The sequence below is a fragment of the Marmota marmota genome, unplaced genomic scaffold (assembly GCF_001458135.2).
Source record: "Marmota marmota marmota unplaced genomic scaffold, marMar, whole genome shotgun sequence".
NCBI classification, from domain to species: Eukaryota; Metazoa; Chordata; class Mammalia; order Rodentia; family Sciuridae; genus Marmota; species Marmota marmota.
In genome coordinates, this window is record NW_026000164.1 from 19,103,935 (window position 1) to 19,129,770 (window position 25,836).

The following is a 25,836-nucleotide window of genomic DNA, read 5'->3' on the forward strand; positions in this document are numbered from 1 at the left end:
ATCTGCAGCTTTGTGAGGGTGTTAGCTCTGAGAATTAAACATAAAGAGAAGAGGGTGGGTGGGAAAATACTGCTAGGAGACTCGGAGCTGTCCAGCAGTCAAAGGAGCTGTATCCATGTAAGTTTCAGCTAATGAGACATATTATGGCAGTTTGGAACAGGATTCAGCTAGGCTACTGCTAACCAGAGAGAGGGGCAGGTATACAGCAGTTTTCCCTCATCTCAGGTTTTGGCTACTCCAAATCATCCTTGGTCCAAAAATATGAAATAAAAAACTCTAGAACTAAACAATTTATAAGTTTTAAATCACTTGCTGTTCTAAGTAGCATGATGAGATTTCATGCCATCTCGTTTCATCCCACCTGGGACATGAATCACCTCTTTGTCCAATGTATCTATGCTGTATATGCTACCTGCCTGTGAGTCACTTAGTAGTCATCTCAATCATCAGATTGACTGTTATGTGTCATGTGATTTTATTCAAGCAACCTTTATTTTACTTAATAGTGTCCCCAAAGCACAAGAGTAGTGGTACTAACAACTCAAATATGCCAACAACAGACCAAGGAAAGAGGTGAAAGTTTTGACTTAATAAGGAAAGGAAAAAAAAAACTATTCTGTGGTTGATGAGGTCTATGGTTCTATCTGAGAAAATCTGGACTAGTTTTGCTTCACACATCTAACTGCAAAAGTTATGGCCATGTGCTTGATAAGTGCTTAATTAAGATGGAAAAGGTATTAAATTATAGGGTTCAGTAATATCTATGGTTTCAGGCATCCATTGGGGTCTTGGAACATATCCCCTGATTTCAATGTGGTACTACCACATGAAAGTACTGTCCAATCCCATCCCAAGGTGATTTTTCTGACTTTATGTATGGCTTTTCATTTTAAATGGCATTGATGGACTTCTAAATTATGTAGAGAAAAAAAGAGATAGTAATATTGAACAGGGTAAGGATAAAGTAGAAGACAAAGGGAGAAAGGCAAAAATAGGACTATTACACTGTATAAGTGGTCTTTCAGCTTGTTAATTTCAAGCTACTGAGCAATGCATACACACTACATAAATGTGTTCTATTGGTAGCAAGGTTCAAGTCTATAGCAGCTTCAGTATTTAGTAACACAATTATTTTTGTACACTTTTAAAAAAAGAAAGTCAAGTATAGTTTACAAAGGTTTCACAGAGAGCACAACCAAAATATTAAAAATAAATATGTTTGTCCTAAATAGGTTTTTTAGCCCTTTTCCCATTGCAAGAGGTAAGCTACATTCACTTTGATGCAAGCCCTCTTGACTTAGGTTTTGAAGAAAAATATAAAACTATTTAACCATGCTTGTATTCTTATTAAGTAACTTGATACTGAGCTGTATTTTCTTATATTTCTTTCTAAAAGGAAAAAAGCAATGTTTCCACAGATATCCTGGGTTTGAGAAGAGGAAGGGAATTACAGAAACACCTCGCCCAGCTTCCATGTGCTAGACAACTAAATGGTAACCTAATCTTACCAGTAAAACTGTTGAATGTGGAAGGGCTATGTGCTCCACAGTAATTTTTAATAAGTTTAGAAAGCAAAAATTTGGGGGGCTGGGGTTGTGGCTCAGCAGTAGAGCACTCACCTAGCACATGCGAGGCCCTGGGTTCAATCCTCAGCACCACATAAAAAGTAAACAAATAAAATAATTTTTAAAAAGTTAAAAAAAATTGTTTTAAATTTTTAAAAAGGCACAGATTTAAAAATTTTTTAAATTAATTTTAAAAAATTTAAATTTTGTATTTATTGCAGAAAATTTATAAAATATAAAAATAGACAAAGAAAATTTAAATTATTCTGGTGGAACTATTATTAATATTCTGGCATATAGGCTCTCAAATACATATATGTTGGCCCCACGTGGTGGTACATGCCTGTATAATCCCAGCTACTCAGGAGGCTGAGGCAGAGGATTGCAAATTCCACCCCTGGGTTTAATCCCCATGTTATGGTTTGGATGTGAGGTATCCCCCAAAAGCTCATGTATGAGACAATGCAAGAAGGTTCAGAGAAGAAATGATTGGGTTACAAGAGCTTGAACCAATCAGTAAATTAATCACCTGATGGGATTAATTGAGTGGTAACTGAAGGCAAGTGGGGTGTGGCTGGAGGAGGTGAGAATTTGGGGTGTGGTTTGGAGGTATATATTTGTATCTGGCAAGGGGAGACCTCTTTCTAGCTTCCTGATCATCACTTGAGCTGCTTCCCTCTGCCACACTGTTCTGCCTAGATGTTCTGCCCTTGCCCCCCTCTCGAGCCTCAAGGAATGGAGCTGGCTGTCTAGCTGGCTGACTAAGACCTTTAAAACCATGAGCCCTCAAATAAACTTATTCCTCTACAGCTGTCCTGGTTGGGTCCCTTAGATACAGCAGCCAAACACCCCACCACAAAATAAATATGTAAATAATATGCCAAACATATATATGTGGTCACATACACATTTCACACTCAACATTTCTTTCAGATTAAGAAAGGGCAAGCCAGGCATGGTGGCACATGCTTGTATCAGCAGCTCAGGAGGCGGAGGCAGGAGGAGCCCATGTTCAAAGCCAGCCTCAGCAACTTAGTAAGGAGGCCCTAATCAACCCAGTGAGACCCTGTGTCTAAATAAAAAATTAAAAAGGGCTGAGGATGTGGCTCATCAATTGTTGATGAGCCATCTTTCCCAAATTAGGGCTCATGGTCCAACTTTTTTTTTTTTTAAGTTGTAGATGGACCCAATACCTTATTTTATTTATTTTTTATGTGGAGCTGAGGATTGAACCCAGTGCCTCACACATGCTAGGCTAGTGCTCTACCACTGAGCTACAACTCCAGCCCCCCGACATTTTTTTTATGCTGGGAATCAAACTCAGCATATTACCCATGTGGCTGTACCACTGAGCTACATCCCCAATTCTGCCTACATATTTCAATCATCTTTTTAAATGTGTTTCCCCTACCCTTGGACCCAGGGTGGAAAATAAGTTGTAAATGGGGTGCCAGATCTAGCAGCAGGGTTGGAGGCAATTCTTTATCTTTCTTTTTCTAAATTGAGGCTCAAGAATTTGTAAGGGAAATAAATTATTGCAAAACAGCTTTATTTTTGTGAGATAACATTGGAGGTCCCCAAGTTGGACAGCTGCAGTCAGTCACATGCTTAACAGAACAAAGAGTTCTACAAAGGAAGAAGTTAACTTTAGCTTTGAAAATCCTTTTATCCTCCATGATTTTGATGCCTTTAAATTTGTCACCTGAATGCGATATTAACATAATCGTCTGCATTTCAACTAATGAATGCACCTGCTTCTAAGACTTTATTTTAGCAGTTTTAATGAGCTCTTCAAAAGAGTTTGCCTGGACTTACTGCACTGCTAGAGAAATAGCAGCTGTAAGCAAGTAACAACACATTCAGTATTTGAATCAAGTTCTATGAAGTTGTTAAACTTGAGAAGGAGTATCCATCCATCTGTCTGTGATAAGGGAAATGAAGTTGAGATATAGCTGTGGCATTTGGAAAAAGCACTAGTGTAAGTGGGTCTGGCCAAAGGTTATTCCTTGTTAAACCATAGTTTATGGATCTCAGGCAATTCATTTAGCCAAGTGCCAATTTTCTCATTGTTTTAGTCAATTTTTTATCACTGTAACCAAAAAACCTGACAAAAACAACTTAGAGGAGGAAAGTTTACTTTGGCTCATGGTCTCAGAGGTTCAGTCCATGGCTGGTGGACTCTGCAGTTCTGGGCCCAGGATGAGGCAGACCATCATGGTGGAAGGCCATGGTGGGTGGAAGCAGCTGGAGACATGGCAACAAGGAAGCAGAGAGCAAGATCCACTTACCAAGGACAAAATGTAAACCCAAAGGCATGTCCCCAATGACCTACCTCTTCTAGCGTACAGTTACAATCCAGTTAGTTAATCCATATGTGTAGATGAAGCCAATGACTAGATTAAAGCTCTCATCTGAACTTCCTTGCATTGTCTTACACAGGAGCTTCTGGGGGGACACCTCATATCTAAACCATAACACTCTTCTATATAAATAATGATGGTACCTGTTTATAAGTCTGTTGTAAGAATTACATACCTCCGGCTGGGATTGTGGCTCAAAGGTAGAGTGCTCGCCTAGCATGTGCAAGGCCCTGGGTTCAATCCTCAGCACCACATAAAAATAAAATAAAGATATTGTGTCCAACTACAACTAAAAAATAAATATATACATAAAAAATAATTACATGCCTCACCTGTTATAAACACTCAATGCTAAATTTTATTATAATTATTATGTTTATTGTTAAGAAGATGAGCCACATACTGCAGGAATCCACTTATCTGAACTATCCAGAATAGTTACATCCACAGAGAAGAAAGTATGTTGGTGGTTGCCAGAGAATAGGGGGAGAAGGAATTGGGAGGCAACCTCTTCATGGGATATAGGATTTCCTTTCAGGGGTGATGAAGTTGTTTTAGAACTAGATACAAATGGTGGGTCACACAATGTCATGAATATATTAAATGCCTGCGAACTGTTCACTTTAAAATGTTCCCTTTCATTTTGGAAATTCACCTCAAATCTATTTTTAAAAGTATTCCTTAAATATGGGGCATCAGGGGCCGGTACTGTAGCTCAGTGACAGATCACTTGCCTAGCACATGTGAGGTTTGATGTTTAGCACCATATAAAAATAAACAAAATGAAGGCTTGCTGTTCTTCTACAATTACAAAAAAGAATTTTTTTTTAAATATGTGCTTTAGGTGGATCAAACAAATTCTATTTGATTGGCTGTAGGTGAATGGTGAATAATTGCTCATGGAGACCTAGAAAAGATCATCTGATTTCTTTTACTCAAGTAATAAGCATGCCTGTTTCAATGCTGAATCATGCCTTGACCCTACAGTGAAGATTTCTGAAAGAGAAGATATCAACCAACCTCTTGACGCCCAAACCCCTAAAGCAATCCTGTATACTGTTTAGAATTTTTAAACATCATGTGGATGTTAGCATACTAGGATACTTATTTACTCTTAATCTATATTAATTCTTTTTATTATGTAATCAAATTCTTTCCATGCTTGTTACACTCTGACTTCAATCACATTTTCATGATTGTAATCTCCCTCCTCCTTTCCTTCCATCTGTTCCTCTGTGTACTTTTATTTGAAAAGTAAGGAGTAATAACCCATCCAGAACTCAATTGAATGGAAAATGAAAAATGGGACAAATGTTGCTTTAAAAATATACAAAACAGACACATTACAGATCAAGTGAAAGTAACATCCTGGAGGACAGATGCCATAGACTTTGATATATCTGTCTGTCTGTCTGTCTGTCTGTCTCATGTAGTAGTTCAAAGGTGGGATAGCTATTAAGAAAATGAAAAATTCTCCAATTCCCTTTTTATTTTATCCCCAAAATAGTAAAACAAATATTTTGGCTGGAATGAAGGTAATTTGTTCTCTGGGTGCTCTTTCCCTTCACATGATTCTGACCGGTTCAAGAATCTTCATCAACTTGATACAGGGGTTTCTTTGGAAAGGCACTGATTTCTAGAATCCCCCAAATGAAATCTTCTAGAATAGGCAGCCTTCTGATAATGGCATGTGTTCCCATATTCTAGAAGTTCTACTGTATCCAGAACGGCACGGTGCATCTCTCCAGGAGACATTCAGTTCTGCTCTGAGACCTCAACTTCATAACCTGAGAAAATCACCCCAAAGGAGTTCACCTCCGGCCCCCTCAGGCAGTGCTCTGCTACCGCCATCACTGACCTCATACTGATGAGGACCTGTTGTCTATGGCCTTGCTATGCCCACACACACTGTGGTCCTCAGAAGGGAGGCCTCAGTGTCTCCTGGAAGGAAGCCAGTTAGAAACACAGACTCAGGCCCCACCCTAGACCTGGTGAATTGGAATCTGCATCTTCACAAGATTCGCAGGTGATTCCCATACACAATTAGATTTAGGAAGCAGTGGTCTAAGGGATCTACCTAAGATTGCTTTCTCCAGCAACTCACCATGTCCTGCTCCAAAGTTGTATCCATCACTTTCCACCTCCAGTCTCTATACAGATTTCTGTGTAGGGCTCCAGGGCAAATTATCTCTTATTTTGGATAAGTTCCCAACCAGTGGGTCTTGCAGGGATCTGCTTTTCTATGGTTTGGGTGGTCAAGTGCTTATATAGCATAGACTCCCACTGGGCAAACTGAGCCCATTCCCCTCCAGGTCATCTTGCCCTCTTTATTGCCACAGCGCCAGAGTTACCATGTTCATAAATTATTGTTAAAGAAGGACATTACCAAAAGAAAAAAAAAAGTGTCTATAAACCTGCATAGTTTAGAGCTAAAGAATATGTTAAAATTTTCCATCGTGGAAATTTCCCAGCTACTGGGCTCTTTAGATTTTTTTTTTTTTTTTTTTTCAGAGCTGCAAGCAAAGAATGGAAATTTCCAAATGCAGCATCAAGGGCTGCTGTTCTGCTGACTGTCTTGCTCAGCCGGGGTCATCTGCTTCTCTAAGACATCAAGGAATGCCAAGGTAGGTCTGAGAGAACACATACACTTCCTCCGCAGGAAGGAGGGAATATCTTTGTGCTGCTACTGAGCCATGATGAGGGGAGGGAGGGGCAGGAGAGGGGACACGCCCTGCTCCCTCCAGCTGAACGTGAAGTTTGTTGATTGTTATCATCTATCAGCAGCTTATCCTACTTGACATTTTTCCAGTAGAAGCAGGCTGGCAGGATTCTTGTTTTTTTAAGAAATCCCTAATTGGGTGGGAGATCCAGAGGGAGAAAGGGAACCAACATTTGTTAGGGTACTCCACCAGGTAGTTGTGTCTATTTAACCTTTCTGTGACCTGCCCAAGATTAACTTCCGATTTTCTACAACCAAAATTTGAAGTGTCCTCTGTTCTTCCAAAGCCAACCCAACCCCCAGTGCATTAATTAGTTATCTGCAAACATCCGGGGTTTTTGTCTCCACCCTCTTCAATAATGTCAACAGTTCTGTTCCTTTTCACTGTATCTAAGTTGAAATATGGTCCCCTTCACAGCTGGTTCTGATGCCAGTCGACAGGAGTCTAAATAGTTCCTTAAATTCTGGCACATTCCTCCCCAGCATTCTGGTAGTGGCATTTCTGTTGAAGTCTGAGTGTAAAGGCTTTGGCTTCTTGCAGACAAGTCCAATGACCCTGACTGGTTCTGGGCCAGAAAGAACATTTTCAAACCCAAAGCTGTGTGATTTTTGTCTGAGTGGTTTGGGAGTTTCGCTTTTGTTTTGCTTTTAGATTTCTGAAGATTTTGAGATAGTCTAAGAAGCAATGGCTACCAAGTTCGCTGTCTTGTTACTGACATCCCTAGGGGACCAGGAAAGGAACAGTGAAGGAGGTTTTCTGACATCACTGTTGCTATTTATATTTAACATTATTTATCAAGGCAAGTTTGTAATAGTGAAGATTTTTTAGCAAGAAATTTAAAAAATCATCCCATGGCTGGTGAGTTTAAAAACAAAAAAATTATCCCATTTTTTTGCCTTTTCAGTCACATCCAGAAACAACAGATAGCAATGTCCTCAGGGACCAGTTTTGCCACCACCTGATAACAAAGGTGGAGGGGAATGGAAGGATTGGCAGGGATGTCATAGGTCAGTTTAGACTTTAGCGACAAAGGCTGTTCAGTTTGGTCATTGGTTATACCTGCTGCGTCTGGTTCCTAGTGAAATCTGTCAAGTGGTATTTGAGTACAGGTCTGGTTCAGGCTTCTTTCCACTCCTCCTCTGTATCTGTCATTAGCTACAGGATAATGGTCCTCTTAGTCGAAGACACTGATGATTCATATCTGTGGGTGGGGCTGAAGAGACATGTATGATGAATATTTCTTTCCACTTGAGACCACAGAGATGACTTTTTAAAAATGCGTGGTCAGGATACATGCTGTTTTAGCTTATGATTGATTGTTTGTGATTTTAAACGTGGCCTCAATTCCATCCCTCCTGCTTCCCTTCCCCTTGCAATGTGACTTTGCAGTTGCTCTCATCACGAATGGGAGTCTATTCTCCCTCCCCCTTGAATCTGGGCTGGCCTTTTGACTTGCTTTGGCCACTAGAATGCAACAGAAGTAACAGTGTGCTGCTTCCAAGCTAGCCTCAAGTCTGTGCTTCCACTTTCTCTCTCGAAACCTCCCACTCCTAACTGAGCAAGCCCAGGCCAGCCTGCTGGAGGACAAGAGTGTGTGCAGGAGGGATGAACTGTCCCCCGCTGAGGTCACCCTAGACCAGCCAGCCCCAAGCCAACAAGCCAGCTGACCACTGTATGAACAAGTCCACCAAGATCAGCTGGACCACCCAGCTAACTCACCAATTCATAAGACATACTAAAGGACAGTTGCTTTAAGGCTCTAAATTTTCAGATAATTTGTTATAAGGAAATAGGTAACTACTAGAGGAACAATTCCTGTCTTTTAGTTTGTATCTGACAGCCAGGAGTCTCAGAGTCAAATCTGAAAGGTAATCCTAGCATCTACGTTTATTCATTTATTTTGTGTATATTTCATACTTTATGGCTAACATATTTGCAATCTTCTTGCTCCTTACTAGTGAATTTTTTTAAAAAAAATCCAATAAACCTATTGTTTATCACACTGGTTCTCAACCAACCCAAGCCCTTGTTTTAAATATTGGTTTTGATTTATCAGATTAGGAAAACTGAATCTAGAGTAAGGATTGGCAAACATTTAGTGTAAAGGGCCAAGTAGGAAATATTTCAGGTTTTGCAGGCTGTACAGTCTGCTGTGCTGTGGCAGCGCTGAAGCAGCCACAGACAACATGCAAACAAATGAGCATGGCTGCGCTCCAGTAAAACTTAATTACTAAAGCAGGCCATGGACCAGATTTGGTTCTCAAGCCACAGCTTGCTGACCTCTGATCTAGAGCAATATATGACTATTCCAAAACATCTTCACCTATACCATGATTCCATCAATTTTATTGTTAATTCACCTCTACTACTTTGAAAAAAAAATTAAAAGACAAATTGAGTGGACTGACTTCTTCTAGGATACACAACGGGACTGACTATAGAGCGCTTATACCAGGCTTATACAATACCGCGTCTCTAAAACTCCAGAGCCGCTTGTCCTTGGCTGGTTGTTTAGTTAATGCTAAAGACCAGAATGATACAAGCAATGTCTCCTTTGTTTTGTTTGATTTAACAGCCTCTAATCTCAAATACTCATTTCACAAACACAGGCTGTGTGTTACACTGATGATGGGGCTGCTCTTGTACTTTGCCTACTTGGAGTTCCCTGAATGTATTGTGCTATTTCACGCCTCTCTAACTGTGCACACAATGTTCCTTCTGCCTGGAACACTCCTAGCCCTCTTCTCTTACTGGCTAACGCCTACTCACTGATCAAAACCAAGCTCAATGATACAGCCTCTTGGAAGGCTTCCCCGAGTGCACCTCCACCTCCTTACCCTCAACCTCCAGACCACACTCAGTCTCAGCACTCATGCTACAGAACTAATAAATAAAAGAGGTAATGCTTCTATGGGACCAGAACTCGTATACATACACAACACACTTGTATATACCGTCATTTAATTAAAATTGGTGGTATAACTTGCTTGTTTCCCCAGGCCAATCACATTCAGAAACCCTGATTGAGCATTTTCTGACTCTTGGGCTAGGCTACACAAATCATTAAAACAGCGATTTACAATATAGATTGTACACCCACGGAGGCACAAACTGCCTATTCTTTGTTTTCACTTCTCAAAACCTAACAGTGTCTGGAGCAAAGACTTTAATATTAGATGAGCACAGTACAGAATACATTCTAGCATGTTCTAAGCTCCATATATTTCTAACCTCATTTAATCCTCATAGCATCTTTATAGGGGAGCTGATATAATTATCACCATTTCACATACAGGGAATCGAAGACATAGAGAATTTTTAGATAACCTTCCCAAGATCACACACCCAGTAGGTGACAGAGCGGGTCACAGAGGCCCTGTTCACACCTGTGGGGTGAAATGAAAGCTAGTGACTGACTCAGCATTAACCTATTTCTGCCCCTGGAAAAACGGCTCCAAAGGAGGCGCCTGCGAGGTCATGCGTGACAGTGGTTATATGTTTGGGCTTACAAGTTGATGACATTGTGTTCACGTTGACACTCAAGTGCTCCGTGTGAGTAGGGTTGTGAGTAGCATTGGCGGAACCTGCAAGGTCTGCTCTTATTCCGCTCTTGCAGTAACAATTGCGTTCTGAGCTGCAATCTGATTTCCCCCACCATCCTCTCCTCCCTTTGGGTGGCACTCACTGGCGCTTGAGGAGTGACTCCCAGGCACCTTCAGCAGGCTGTCTTTGTCTGTCTTCCCTGGTGGTGAGCAGAATCGTCCAGTAGAATCATCCATGCCAGCCTATTCCAGAGATGAGCTTAAAATCTCTGCTCTGGACATTACTAGGTGTTGAGAAGATGAAGAGGATGCAATGTCTCAGGGGCACCAGCTTATATTACAAATTACTGTTGTTAAGTTGCTGAAGCAAAGGGCATTTTGAGGAAGACTACACAGGATTGCTACAATGCTTGAGAAGCTGGCACGGGCAATTTTTGGTAAAAGTTTTGGGGCCAGTCACTCACTGTGGCTCTGGAAGTCCCCATGGGGCCTCTCAAGCAATACATCAACTCCTTAGTGAAGACAAAGACAGTGACAGACAGGGACTGTTCCACAACTGTCTCTCAGCACAGGCTTGCTCTGCCAAAAAGACAAAAAACAGGTAGTTGGAATAGAATTTTGCTTCTAAAACAATTAGGGATTTGAAAAGTGTTAGGTTTGAACATTAGGATAGCAGAACATTCAAATGATCACAGGATCTCCACAGAGCCTAGAAGTCCGTGGTCCCTTTGAGTACAGAGCAAATGTATTCCATTTTCCTATCTCTTGGCAGTTTTCTTAAAAAAAAAAAAAGCATCCTTTTCTTTACTCCCTTTGCAAATTAGGTAAATAACAGGAGGCCAACTGGCCTTTCTCAATGGCCTCCACTGATGTTTTAGAGGACCTAACAAATATATCAAGGCCAGGACCAGCTCCTACAGACTTCCAGTACAACAGAGGAACAACAGAGGCCAGTATGAGATCAGGGACTCAACAATTTGGTCCTCCAGTCAACCAAATGTCCTTGTAAAACTGTGCAAGCTTGTGTTTGTTGGCTTTTCTCCTGGTCAAGAATTAACCATGGGTTGGGCACAGTCGCACATGCTTGTGATCTCACTGACTTGAGAGTCTAAGGAAGGAGGATCACAAGTTCAAAGCCCAGACTCAGAAATTTAGCAAGGCCCTAAGTAACTTAGTGAGACCCTGTCTCAGAATAAAATAAATAAATAAAATGAAAAGGTCTGGGGATGTGGCTCAGTGGTTAAGCACCCCTGGGTTCAATCACCACTACCAAAAAATAATAAATAAATAAATAAGAATTAATCATGGAAAATGTTGATGGCCTATCTGAAAACCTTCAGAAATACCTATTCACATATTTTTTTCCAGGGCATTGAGTAGAATTTATAGCACCTTATTTTTCAATTAAAATAATCCAATTGTTGTATTTATAGCCTGCGTCCTACAGTTTAACACTTAAGGATTCTCTGCTTGTTTCATTATGAAAATTTGCATTTTCCCCATCTAAGATCATAAACTTCCTAAGGGCTGAGATCATGTCTTCACTTCTTTAGATTCCTTTGGAGAACCAAACACAGCACAATACCCAGGGGTGGAGGAAGAGTGAACCCAGGACAGAGTGTGTGGAGACTGGGGGAATTTCAGTGCCCCTCCACTCTCTGAAGCTGGGTGTAAGGTCTTCAGGAAGCACTTAAGTCTGAGATGCAATTTTCTCATCTTTAGATTGCCTCTCTTCTCTCACTGGTTGTTGGGAGGATCAAATAAGATAATGCATGTGAGACTATTTTGTAAACCCAGATCTGCTAGCTACTGAAATGTAAGGAATCCTCAGAAGACGCACTTAGTAAATATCTGATTGATTTTTAATGATAAGGTATTGTCTTTCCCTTTCTCCTCTACATTCAGTTCCTTTGAGGGTTTTATTTCTCAGGATTTAATTTTATTTGAGTAGAAAAGCGACTCTGCATCTTTTCTGATACCATGTAATACATTCCCTAGTGCATTTTACCCCATAGTTACCTTAACATTTGATTGAAATCCGAGTAAGCCAACCAAAAAAGTCCTAACACATGTCATGCTCACATCAATCACAAAGGATCATGGAGTTCAAGGCATTCATACCCCACTAGGGTGTCTGCTAGCAGAACACTGAAATTGCACCCCAGGCAAGGATCCTGTATATTTTGTATTCTAGCACATCACTGATACATGAGTGTGGCAGATCGTGGCTGTAAGCCAAGGCCAGCAGAGAAGAAAATGAAAAACATGGTACCTTATGTGGGAAATTTCACAAAGAGTTGACATTATAAAACAGACTCTAAGAACAATTAATTTGTTTATAGTCTTTATTCCCTATGTGTTGTTAGCAAAAAAGACAATCTCCTGTTGTAACAGAATTCTATATCATACATTGAAAAAATCTTTCCAACAAAATTATTTCTCAGAATGCTTCTAGAAAATATAAAATTTAGTCTCTGGACTCCCTCTCTAACTAGAGAAAAAGTAAAAGAGACACTAAGAGTTAAATTAAATGGCATATTCTAGGTTAGTTTATATAAATGTCTGATTCCCCACTGAGTTCTCTAAACCTGAATAACACGAAACTAGAAATATCTAGAAAACCAATGACTTGGCTTTGCTAAGTGTTGCCTTCTCTTACTAAGGCTTTTATTTATTTTTTTGGTGTTGGGGATGGAACCCAGGGTCTTGTGCAAGCTTTACGACTGAGCTATACCCCCAACTCCTCCTCAAGCCTCTTTCTTTTTTGGTACCAAGGATTGAATCTATGGGTGCTAAACCTCTGAGCCACCTTTCCACCCCTTTTTAGATTTTATTTAAAGACAGGGCCTTGCTAAGTTGCTGAGGCTGGCTTTGAACTCACAAAGTTCCTGCCTCAGCCTCCCAAGTTGCTGGAATTACAGGTATGCTCTACCACACCTGGCCAAGTCTCATTTTTAATAGATATATGAGTAGCCAGTAAAATTATACTCCCACTATACACTAATACGTTTCAATGTTCAAACCTGATGACATGCTTATTTCTAGTTATATTTTTTGAATAATTTTATTTTTGTCAGGCACTTTTCTTTGTCCCTCTCAGGCTCTCACCCTTTGGGGCTGATGTGAGGCCAAGCCCTGTCATAGTCAGTAGCAGAATGGAAGTATCTAAGAAGAGGAGGAAGTGGGGACTTAAACTTATTAATTATTCTCTTCCTAGGATGCCATGCCCCTAGGAATGAGAGTTGCAGGAAGACAGTGGTAATGGGAAGGGAGGCATTGCCAACAGCCCAACTGTTTTTTTGACCCTTGGCCACAACAGTAGATGGGGAGTGGCAGGTACGTTCAGGGGCATCTCTGTGATTTTAATACTGAAGGAAGGGAATGTGCTGGGGACAGGTATTATAACCCAAATGTTCCAGGTAGAGAATTTCTTGTATATAATATGTTACTTATTTATTTAATTTATTTCAATTTCTTGTTTGTAATATGTTATTTATTTAACTCATTTCATATATATTACAAATGTTTTGCAGAGTACAAATAGTCTACAGCATAGAATTATTCTTCTAAGATTTTTCAAGATGTATAACAGTTTATAGTCAAATCATACCCAGAAGAGATCTAAAATAATTTTTAAAGAAAGAAGTAAATTAGACTTGTGAAGTTGGGTAGAAGTTATATGACTTTAATAAAACTTAGGTTTCTTCTTGTATATTGTTCCCCATGGTAAAAAGAGCAGCATTCCTATCTAAGTGGTAGCACTTGTACTATTTGCTTAATTTTAGGATCCTTGATTGCTCTTGGGAACAAGTATACCGCTGTGGCATGAAGTGGAAGGTATAATTTGGAGCCAGACAAGAGAAAAAAGGTTTCTTTGCGAAACAATCTATTCACCTAAATGTAGAAGCATAAAAAAATCAATAATTTTACCAAGTAATCTAAAGCTACATTTCATATGCAAGTTCTATATAAAGTTATAACAAACTTTGCTACATCCCCAGCCCTTTTTTATTTTATTTTGACACAGGTTTCTCACTTAGTTGCCAAGACTGGCCTCAAACTTGCAATCTTCCTGCCTCAACCTCCTGAGTAGCTAATATTACAGGTGTGTGCACCATTGTGTCCAGCTCATACCTCTTTAAAAACAAATGTGGTCAGGTGTGGTGATATATACCTGAAATCCTGTGACTTGGAAGGCTGAGGCAGGAGGATCACAAGTTCAAAGCCAGCCTCAACAACTTAGCAAGGCTCTAAGCAATATAGTGAGACCCTGTGTCAAAATAAAAAGGGATGGGGATGTGGCTGAGTGGTTAAGTACCCCTGGGTTCAATCCCTGGTACCAAAAATAAATAAATAAATGCAATGTGGATAGCAAGCTACAAAATGTACTGCAGTCTTCTTGATATTTGCCTTATCATCCGTGATAACTCATTTTGCATTCATTAAAGAAAAAGAAGTGTAAGGATACATACTTACTATAATTCATCCCCATGTAGGCTTTTGGAATTTGGTGATAATAGGTTTCCTTTTTCCTTAACTTGGTGGACCCTGAAAGGTATATGGGAAGTGCTGTTTGTTGCAGCTTGGTCAACCCAGGGCTTATTTCCAGCTCTACTTAAGAGAGTTGGCAAGATATTTGCTGCTATCTGCTTATGATATTGAAGGAAATGAGGAAAATGAGCTTCCTTAATTATTAGATGGCACCAGTGACCTTGCCTATTATGTCACTATTGAAGAAATAAATTGCATTTCTTCCTCAGCATTTTCACGGTGAATCTCTGAGACACAAGGATATGGTTATGTCAGGAAAAGGCATTTATTTATTTAAGAGATGAAAGCACTTACTTAGAGGGAAACTTTTTACCTAATGGGTGGTGGGGGATAGATAGCTTAACAAATGATCAAGTCAGTAAAACCTAATGAAAGAAGAAAAAAGGAAATAACAAGGAAGTATATAATAAATAGTAAAAACAAAACAATAAGAATAAAAAATAATATATGTTGAAATGTGTTGAATTTCCCTTGCAAAAGATAAACTTTCAGATTGGGCTCAACCACAAAAATTAAGCTATGGATAAAGAACTCAATTCAAAGAAAGTTTTAAAATAAATGATTGGGTAGATAAACATCAGGCAAATCCAAAAGAACAAATAGCAATATTAATATCAAATTCAACACCAAAAGCATTAAATAGAAACAAGAGGATTGAATGTTTAAAGGTACATAGCAGAGATTGGTAGATGCCTGTACCATCTATTTCTCTTCACCCTGGCTAACAAAATCTCAGTTTAATTAAGGACAGCAATGTGTCCAGACTTCTAAAACAATGATTTTCCCGTCCCCTTTTATACTAAGTTGTAAGCAGAGGTTAGTGGATGAAGCCTGATGAAGTTCAATTCTGTGGGGAACTCTTCCTTCTGATCTTCCTCTTTTTCCTCCTTCCTGCCCAGAGTATGCATGTGATAGTGAGAGCTGCAGAAGCCATTTTGCAACTAGGACTTGGAGAGTGAACGCAACATATTAAAGGTGGCAGAATAGAAAGACAGAGTTTGCAATTTAGATGACCATGAAGCCATTGTACCAGTTTTGGTGTCCCTGCCTCCAAACATCTTTTATGTATGAGAAAAATACATCTCTATGTATTGAAGCCATTATTCTATTTTAAAAATATTTTTTTAGTTGTCAATGGACCTTTATTTTATTTATTTATATGCCGTGCTGAGAATCAAACCCAGTGCCTCACACATGCTAGGCAAGTGCTCTGCCACTGAGCCCCAGCCCCAGCCCCCGAAGCCACTATTCTTTGAGTGTCTTTTTTTTATATGAAGGGAGCCCAATTCATGTGGCATAAATAAAAATATGAACAAAAGATTTAACAGTCGTCAGCTATTATGCACTAAAAAACAAAGCACAAAATTTAAAAAAAAAATCAAAAGACAAGTAGCACTTTATGAAATGAAATGACAACCACGGGGATAGATTTTAATATACCCCTTACAGAACTTGATAGAATATGACATTAAAAACCAGCAAGAATACAGATGATTATAATTATATTAATTTAAAGCTTATGATATATATAATATGAGTATATGTATGTGAATAGTAAACATAATATAAACTAGATATTTATACCTTACAAAGAGAGCATATGCAATCTTTTTATATGGATATAGAATGTTGACAAATTCCATCATGTGTGCTCTACAGCATGCCAGCAAAGTGACCTTGGGTGAGTTACTTGGCCTTTCTGGGCTTTGTTTCTTTATCTGTAGGGTAGGGATTGAAATAGTTCCAAATTTTCTCTTTCCTAATTTTAACCTCACCCAGCCTAGTCCTTTCCAGCCGATGGCCATTTACCTACATAATGTTGCTGGTGTGTAACCAGCTCTGTGAAGAGGGGCCGGGCCATGGGATGGCTGTCACTGTTCCATACTGAAAGGGCCAGCAGCAGACTGGAAGATCAGCATTTCTCAGATTGGCCTCAACAGAACAGGGAACACAGGCTGTCTACCACAGAATTCAAGAGCACCGAAAGAATGTTAAATGGATGGATTGTTGCTTGCAGGGAAAGAAACAGGCACCATGTTTCCAATTATTCTTCCTTTCAGACAACAACTGGCTGTTTCCGCCGGCTGGCACAGTTGCTGAATGCGGAGCACTATAGAGTAAACCCTGCTGAAGAAGGATGAATGTGGGCAGTGAATTTTTTTGACACAGTTTCAGCTTTATTTCTGCTTATTGCTGGCAAAAGCTAGTATGAAGGACAGTCGAAGACAATCGACAAAAACTTTGTCAATGAGGGTTATAGGACAAAAAGTCTTTATAAGCCCCCCCAGATATAAATGTTTTAAGTTAACAAAGATTTTTTGGGGACAGAAGATAGGGCTCCTAGATTGAGCTGTTGGTCAGAACAAGGAAAACACTAATATAAATAACTGATATAAACCCACAAAATGTTGAAGCATTTAAAACATTTAAAAATAGGTAAATAGAGCTGGGTACAGTGACACTCGCCTCTGGTCCCAGTTACTAGGGAGGTTGAGGCAGGAGGATCACTTGAGCCCAGGAGTTCAAGGCCAGCCTAGGCAACCTAGAGAGACCTTGTATGAAACAACAATAGGAGAGGTAAGGAAAGGCGAGAACTTCCAGAAACAAGTACTTTAATTTATGAAAATATGTGCATCTATTAAGAATAACATTAAGTGTGTATTTTAATAAATTATTTATTTCACATAAGCAAATTATAAATATATGGAATATGTTACAAATTATAAATATTCAATATCTTGATATATACTTTTAATAAAATAAGCCATAATAAAAATATCAGTTATATTAAAAATTAAGTTTTAGCCCTGAACTTAGAGAGCAAACAGAAATCCATTGAAGACAGTCAGCTCCCCAACTCATTTTAGTTCACAAACCCAGGATAAACTGACAAGTCATCTGGGAATGAATGGGGTGCTTGTTCCTTTGCTTCTGGGGATCTATAACAGCATCATCAGAGTAATGCTTGTGTTTTTGCATACATTTGCATGTTCCATCTCAAAGATGTGGATATACAAACAGGTAAATGGAGGGTGTTTTTCTCTTTTTGGTCTACAATATTTCCTGTCTAGCTATTCCTAACAATTTGTTTTCATCGTCTTAGAGCCTTTATTTTTCACCAATCTCTATTCCTTTCTCTCTTTTAAACATTTTTGTGTGATTGCAAAACCAGTTCTTGTATTCTGCTTTGAATGACCTTCTCATTAATTTCTGCATTCATAAATATTCTTTCCCAGTCTCTGCTGAAGCTGTTGTCATTTATGGATGTTCCAGATGTAGGAGAACATCAAACTCAGGGAGAAGTTTCTTTTAGCTTCTGTTTCTCTCTCTCTCTGTCTCTCTCTCTCTCTCTCTCTCTCATATGTATACATATATGAAATGACTACTGTAGTGATAGATTTTAATATACCCTTTCAGAATTTATAGAGTATCCATTTATCAGGGAGGGAGAGAGGAGAAGGGAGGAGAAACAGAGTAAAGAGAGAGGAGAAAGAGAACAGAACTGCCCAGTCTGAATTATTCTAGAAGCTTGGAGTCTACAGATTCTTAAATTCTTATCTTCTGCAACCCTTTTGATTAACACAATGTTATCAGGACAATAAGAGCAATTTTAAATTTAACTTGGAAGATAGAGGTAAATATTTGCTGTATCGAATTATCAATTCTTCTCAAAATCAGTGTCGAGAACTACATGAAAATGATTTGAGCCGAGCATGCTGAGCATGGTGGGGCACGCCTATAATCCCAGTGGCTCCAGAGGCTGAGGAAGGAGGATCATCAGTTCAAAACCAGCCTCAGCACTTACTGAAGCCTGTCTCCAAAATAAAATATAAAAAAAGGGCTGAGGATGTGGCTAAGTGGTTAAGCACCCCTTGGTTCAATCTCTGGTACCAAAGAAAAGAAAGAAAAAGAAAATGATTAGAAAAAAAAATTAAGGGTCATTGTTTATTCTGAAAAATGTCATGGTACAATGTACATGTTTGTCTGATCACACAAGGTACAGAGTCATCTCGTGTTCCTGCCTTCTCCCAATATGCAGCGGTCTACCTCTGCCCTCACCCTTGTGGTAGGAAGAGATGCCACAAAATAAATTTTAAATGATTAAGAAAAGAGACAGCAGGAAAATGCCGCAGTCTGGCTGGGCACAAAATAACCGAGCAGCCACACAGCCTCGTAGGTTCAAAATGGGAACTCCTTTATTGTTTGCACTCCCGCGAATGCCACGCACTCGGCCTTCTCCCGGGACACGCCACACACCAACCGGAAGTCCCTCCTCCAGAAATCCCTCTTCCCGCACTTCCCCAACCAATGGGAACTCTCCAGGAATCCCCAGGAGAACTCCAAAGTAGCAGGCGGAGGCGGACAACAGGGGTCTAATATAAAATTGAATACACAGCTTAACATAACCATTATCACCTCTCAACCACTCTGTTCTAGCAAAAATGCTAGGCGTCATTCTGACTGGCTATGGCTCTCAGCAGGAAAATAAAACTAGGAAACTCTCTTTCCATATAATTTTGTCCCCTTATTTGTTTTCCCATCACCAGACAAGGAAACTCAGCTTTGTCTCTTAAGAGTTCCATCTGCCTCTCTGAAAAAGGAGGGACAGCGTGGGATGGCAGAGTGGGGAACATGGGGTGAAGGATACACTGGGAATTACATCTTAAAAGCCTGAAGAAGGAGGAAAGTGAAAACTGACGACTAACTTCAATTGTCAGTTTCTTCCTCAAATAGCACTTGGGGTTACAAGATCATTTCAGGAGATGCAGACTGCTTTTATAAACCTATCTCACATCATCATTCTGGGACTCTGATGTGTCCCTCCTCCACTTGGTCAATAAAGAAATTCATCTCCTCCAATCACTGGGAAAAGAGTCACAATGCATAACTCAAGTTCAACTAGCTGTGGGATTTTTCCTCATATTAGGGTTTGTGTCCTCCTAGATGAGCCCGAAGGTCAGCTACTTCCCCACCCCCAGGTAGCCATAGATTTCTGCTGTATGAAGGAGTGTCTGCATGTCTGTCCAAAATATAATGTGTACACTTGATTAGTACTGTCATTATAAACATAAGTTTAAGTAAAATATTGATTTAATCAATTTACCCAAAGAAAGGACTAATTCGCAAAAAGAACCTGTGATAGAATTCTTTGATTTTCATTTTTTTAAATCAAATAATTTTTACTTGACTTACAGAATCCATCCTTTGGATGGATTTTTTTCTGAATCCATCCTTTCTCATATGCTAGGGATAACATGTTCCCCCATACATTTGAATCATTCAACACAGATGTCAACTATTACATAAAGATTTATAGTGGAATTAATACTATGGATCAAGTGTAAGTGGCTGCTCCCCCATCGCATCTGACAGCATTTTTATTTTTCAGTTTCTTGAAGACTCTACCAACAGATTTATGTCTCTTTGGCCTTTCTTGCTGAAGTTATTGTAGGAGACATTCTCATGGACTTCCATGGAGTCCAAGAAAGGTAGATTTGAATTCATGGATCTCACTTTGCTGGGTCTTCCAAGTGTGCCTGCTTATAAATTAACCTTTGTGTGGCCAAATTAATCAACTCCAAGCCAAGTCATCAAAGGCTCATCTTTGCTTCTGGTCAAAGGTGAAAGACTTACTTCCCCGGGTTCTGTGTTCACAGCTGTCCTCCACCTGACCCCAACCCACTGTCCTATTACATCCCTTTTCTGCAGGTCCCATGCTTCTCACTGATCTCTAAACACACCCTGTACATTGTCACCTGCAGACATTTTCTCCAGCTGTTCTTCTCACCTGAAACAACCTTCTTCCTTTGATTCTGTAATCCCAAGTCCTATCCCTTCAGAGTAAGTTCATATTTCCTAGTAATAAAAAAGAATGCATGAATACATTCTCACTGGAGTAAAACCTAAATGATATAGAAATTTAAGAAGTACAGTAAGAACTGAAAGTCCCTATGAATTCTAGTCCTTCCTTCCCCTCCCTCATCACCCACCAATTGCATCTTCTCCCCACTTTGAATGCATTCCCTCTAGAGTTGGAACCCCAGTTCCCAATGTTTCTTGGTCAGGGGTGGGAATTGTAGGAGGGTTTAGAGGGTTAATGCCCTCCTCTCAGAACTGAGTGAGTTCTCCTGGGATTGCGCTCATTATTTCAAGAGTTGTCGAAAAGAGCAGGTTTGAGCTCTTCTGCTCTCTTCCTGCTCCTACCCTCTTGCCCTTCTGCAGTGTTATGCATCATCTAAGCCCCCACCAGAAGGTGAGCAAATGTCAGTATAATGCTCTTGGGATTATCATGAGCTGAATAAACTTTTTTTCCTTTATAAATTAATCAGTCTGTGGTATTGTTATTATAGCAAAAGAAAACAGACTAAGGCATCCCTCCTTCTTACTTGCTAGGTATCCTTCTACACATACACAAGTTAGGTGATACTGTATACTCAGTGCTGTGGGTAGCTTCCTCTTCTTCAAGTCCTATGATAAACTTCTCTCCACTGCTTCAGCATCTACTGACTTCCTCCCCATCACCCTGCCTTGGATTTCAAACACTTAGTATCCAGGCACTCTGCTGGCTTCTGATTCATCTCTTTCTGGTGTTGGGCTGTTTAATTTTGTATGTGGGGGAGTGTCTTACCACTGCAGTAAAATCTTTGAGAGCGAAGATATCTTGATCTTTTGCAGAGTTTAGAATTGTATTGTGCACAAAATGGGAATTCGACACAATTTTACTGAACAAGTGAAGTCCAGGTTCCCTGCTTCCTGATCTAAGTTGGGAAAACTCTGCTCAAATGGAGAGAAAGGTGACAATGTACTAGGATGAGTCCTTTAGAGTTCTCATGGCCTCTCTGGACAATTTTCTTAATCTGTTGGAGGATTTTTATGAATCAGCCGAGCAATGCAACAGCCTTGTGAGAAGTCAGGGACCCCAGGCAAGACTTTCCTCTTCTGACCTCTCAGACCAAGGACAGCTCCAGCAGTCACACACCCAAGAGGAAACCATCTTACAGCCAGCCAGAGCGGGAAGGAGCCAAGAGGGAAGCACAAAAGATCCAAAGGAAACACATGCTTTCAGACTTTTAGGACTTCTAAAATCTGAACTCTCATTGAACCAATTCTCCAATGGAATTAATCACTGGCATATAAGAACTGCAGCAATTCGAAAAGCCCTTCATTTTTCTTTTTCATATAAAAGCCATAGTTTAACTTAACATTCCTTTAAAAAATGTTATTCACTCAGCATGACAGAGAAGGTGACACAGCCAATATAACATACCTGGTGTTTTATTCAGTATGGACCCTTGAACAAGTTACTTAACCTATCTATGCCTCAGTTTCTTTGACTATCTATAAAACAAGTATAGCACTTGTGCCTGTTTTATTGGATGCTGGACATTAAAATGAAATAACTAAGTTTAGTGTGCCGCAAATTCTGGCCCACAGAAAGTTTTCAAAAATGTTAGCTATGGCCGGGACAGTCCTGTTATGGCTGCTCATACCTATGTCAGGAGCTGAAGGCATTTCAATGTAGGATTTTAGCCAAAGAAGCCATTCAAGAACACTGCTAGGCTGGTGAACATTATGAGTGATATTTCCTGGGAAATTCAATTCAATTCCTTCTTTCATCCTACAACAGATTTGTTTAGGGTCTTTATTAAACTTTCTATTGCTTGAAATAAATGGCTTATTGCATGGAAAATCTCTTTTTGTTAGAAATTTCCTCTGAAATAGTATTAGTTGTAACATGTGCACATTCCTTTTGGCATGGTACATATCTCCTATTAATAGTCTCAATTCTGAAGTCCAACTAACCATTTTTAAAGGCTAGTTATTAATATTTAATAACTAAGGGTTTTGTTTTATCAAAATAAGTTGCTGTTTGTCCCAAGGAAAGCTGCTAAATTCTTCAAAGGAGGGCATCAATCAAAGCAGATAAAATTAAATTTTATCTAATAACTAACTGATTAGAATATTGTAGATGACCAAAACAGTTAAATACTTTAAATTGTTATTTTAGAGTCTTGAATAGTTATTGAAGATACCGTGGACGTATACCAGGAAAGTTTAAAGCATCTGATTGGTTAACTCAGACATAAAGACACTTAGCATCCATTGATAATGAGTTTTAGGTTGAGTTGTTCAGTTTCTCAATTGTTTAGTCTGCCTGGGCAATGTCTACATAACATACTAACTTTGGCCCTTTCAGTAATTGATACATGTTCCTCAACATAACAGCTAAGGCAACGGAATTTGAGGTCAGAAAGATGAGGATTTATTTATTTTTTAAAATATTTTTTTAAGTTGTAGTTGGACACGATACCTGTATTTTATTTATTTATTTTTATGTGGTGCTGAGGATTGAACCCAGGGCCTCGAACATGCTAGGCAAGTGCTCTACCGCTGAGCCACACCCCCAGCCCCAAAATGAGGATTTAAATTCCAATTTGGTAGCTTCCTTTGTAAGGAAGCAAATGACATAATGTCTCTAAGCATCACTTTCCTCATCTCTAACATGTAGCACTTCTTTCTCTGGCTTGTAAGGATAAAATGAGGTCATATATACACAAAGAGTTTACCTGGTGCTTAGTGGGTAGATATTGGAATATTATTATTTTTTTAATAACTTCAGTTTCTCAGTCATGATAATAAAAAGTAAATATATAATATTTCAGCTGGTGATCAGCAATATGGAGAACAGAAATATGGAGAACCCTAGATGTCTACCCAGGGGTAACTAAAATAAGTGCCATTAATAAGGTGGCCTAGCCTAAACCCACGTGTATAAATGTCTTCAAGGTGCATGGGGGCAAGTTGTGTTCTTTTAGCCTTTATTGTTTCATAATTGTGAACTTCATAATCAGAAGAACACAGTCTGACATGCAGGGAAGGAGAGCCCAGGAAGGAGTCAATTTGAGGGTCACTGAGATGTGGGAGGCTAATAAGTGGCAGGGCCAGTGGTCTATGTGGGTGGCCCTTGGTGCTAAAAGCAGAGTCCATCAACCCGGAAGCTCACACAGAGCACTGAGACCCAACAGTGCAGTCTAGAGGGTGAGCTGAGTTGTAGCCACAGTTTCTTTTGAGTGTTTTTTAAAAAACGAATTATTTTTAAAAATCAAATAACCACGTTACAACAACGATATAATGTAAATACAGAAAATCCAAAAGATTTAGAAAAAATAAGCCATCTGGAATCCCATTAGCCTAGCACATTTGATAGCAGCGTTTGGGTTAATTTCTTCCTCATCTTTTTTAGTATGCATATTTAAAGAAAACTGAAATCAAAATCACAGGGTATACAATTGTGGATCCTGTTCTTTTAAATTATCTCATGAGCATTTTCCTTGTTGCTAACCAACTTCTCATAACTCTCCTTTTAACAAGTGAATAATATATCATTAAGCAAATGAACAGTAATTTACTTAATTTAACTATCTTATATTGTTAGACGTTGAGAATCTTTCCAACTTTTTGGATATTATAAATATTTCACATTTCAGTCAACGTTTTCCTGCCCATTTTCTTTTCCATGCTTTAGATCACCTTCTTAGAATTGACTTTCAGAATTTCCAAAACAAAATGTTCCAGGACATAAACATTTTATGAACTCTTCATACTTACCTGCCAGACTGCCTTCAAATTACTTATCATCCCAGTCCCAAGAAGGGTGTGTGGAAGCGACAAACCTCACGGCGCCCTTGAAAACACTGGATTGTTTCATTATTAATTTTCTTTTTACAGCTTCAGTTTCCAGGCTGTGATAATAAAGCAGTAAACATCTAGTATGTCAGGCGGTGATCGGTGCTACAGAGGAGAGGAGAGTGGGGGACGTGGCTGTTTCAGACAGGACGATTCAATCCAGGAAAGGCCTTTTTAAAAAGTTGACATTTGAATGAGGGCTGAAGGAAATGAGGAGGAAAAGAAGGAGAACTGTCTGAGGAAGGAGTTTCAGGCAGAAACAACATGAAGGCCCTAAGGCAGATCCATGCTGGGCCCATATGGCCTGTAAGAAGACGGGAAGGTGGAAGGAGATGAGGTCAGAAGGAAAGGGGACAGCAGGGCGGGTAAGGACTTACTGGCCATGAAAGATTCTTTTCCTTCGAGTAAGACGAGAAGACACAGAGGTGTTTGAGCAGGAGGAGCTGGGAATTGGCTCGCGTTTTCTGTGATTATTTTAGCCAACGTGTTCAGAATAGACTAAACATGCCCAAAACCACACTCGGCATCTTTCCTAGTGACCTCCTCCTTTCTTGGCAACTCTATTATCTGACTCAATAATGTTCAGAGCCCGGGTCATGGTCATCTTTTATATCTCAAAATTAATTGTCACCAAGCCCTGTCAACGTTCCCTCCAAAAGATCTCCTGCTTCTGCCTTCTCCATCCAGTCCCGCTGCCTAGACATGCCCTGACAGTTTTTTGACTGGTCTCCATCCCAGCTCTCTATCTTTGCTCCTCCACTCAGGCCACCCTTGCTTCCAGAACTGTCACTCTGGCAAGGCTGATAGTTCACTGGTCTGCTCTTCACCTTTGCTGTCACCCTGCTCTGCACCAGGTTCCAATTCTTCAGAATGAAATTCAAGCCCTGCCACAATTCCATTCTAATCTAGTAGTTAAAACTTATCGCCTGTTAATACTCAGAAGGAACTGCCTTCCTGTCTAACAAGTTTCCTGAACCAGCTCTGCACACCTTTGCTCACATGGTCTCTACTTCCTTGAACCTTCTATTTAAAAGCCCCTTCCTACCGGCTGCACTGGTACACACCTGGAATCTCAGTGACTCTGGAGGCTGAGGCAGAAAGACTGCAAGTTCAAGGCCAGCCTGGGCAATCTAGTGAGACCCTGCCTCAAAAAACGAAAAAGAGCTGGGGATGCAGCTCAGCAGTAGAGCACCCCCGGGTTCGATCCCCAGGATGGCCAAAATGAAACAAGACAAACAAACTAACAAAATTCTCCCCTCCCAGCCCCACTGAGAAATTCTACCCACACTCCTAGGACCACCTCAGATACACTCCTAATACCACCATTTCACAAATCCATCTCCAATCTCCCTGGCTGCATTTTTGCTTATTTCCTTCTGTGCTCACATAAATTCGGCATTACTCACACACT

General features: G+C 39.8%; 1 protein-coding gene and 1 long non-coding RNA gene across 6 annotated transcripts in view; one reads left to right on the forward strand and one right to left on the reverse strand.

Moving 5' to 3' along the window:
- Mkln1 (muskelin 1) overlaps positions 1 to 25,836 on the reverse strand; it is a 329,639-nt gene that overhangs the window by 260,009 nt on the left and 43,794 nt on the right. The window lies entirely within an intron of this gene.
- The window catches only part of LOC107149048, a 69,547-nt gene that overhangs the window by 21,115 nt on the left and 22,596 nt on the right, over positions 1 to 25,836 (forward strand). For all 4 annotated transcript variants that reach the window (XR_001504335.2, XR_007341881.1, XR_007341882.1 and 1 more), the window contains exon 3: positions 6,437 to 6,549. This is a non-coding gene — a long non-coding RNA (uncharacterized LOC107149048). The remainder of the gene's footprint in view (positions 1 to 6,436; positions 6,550 to 25,836) is intronic.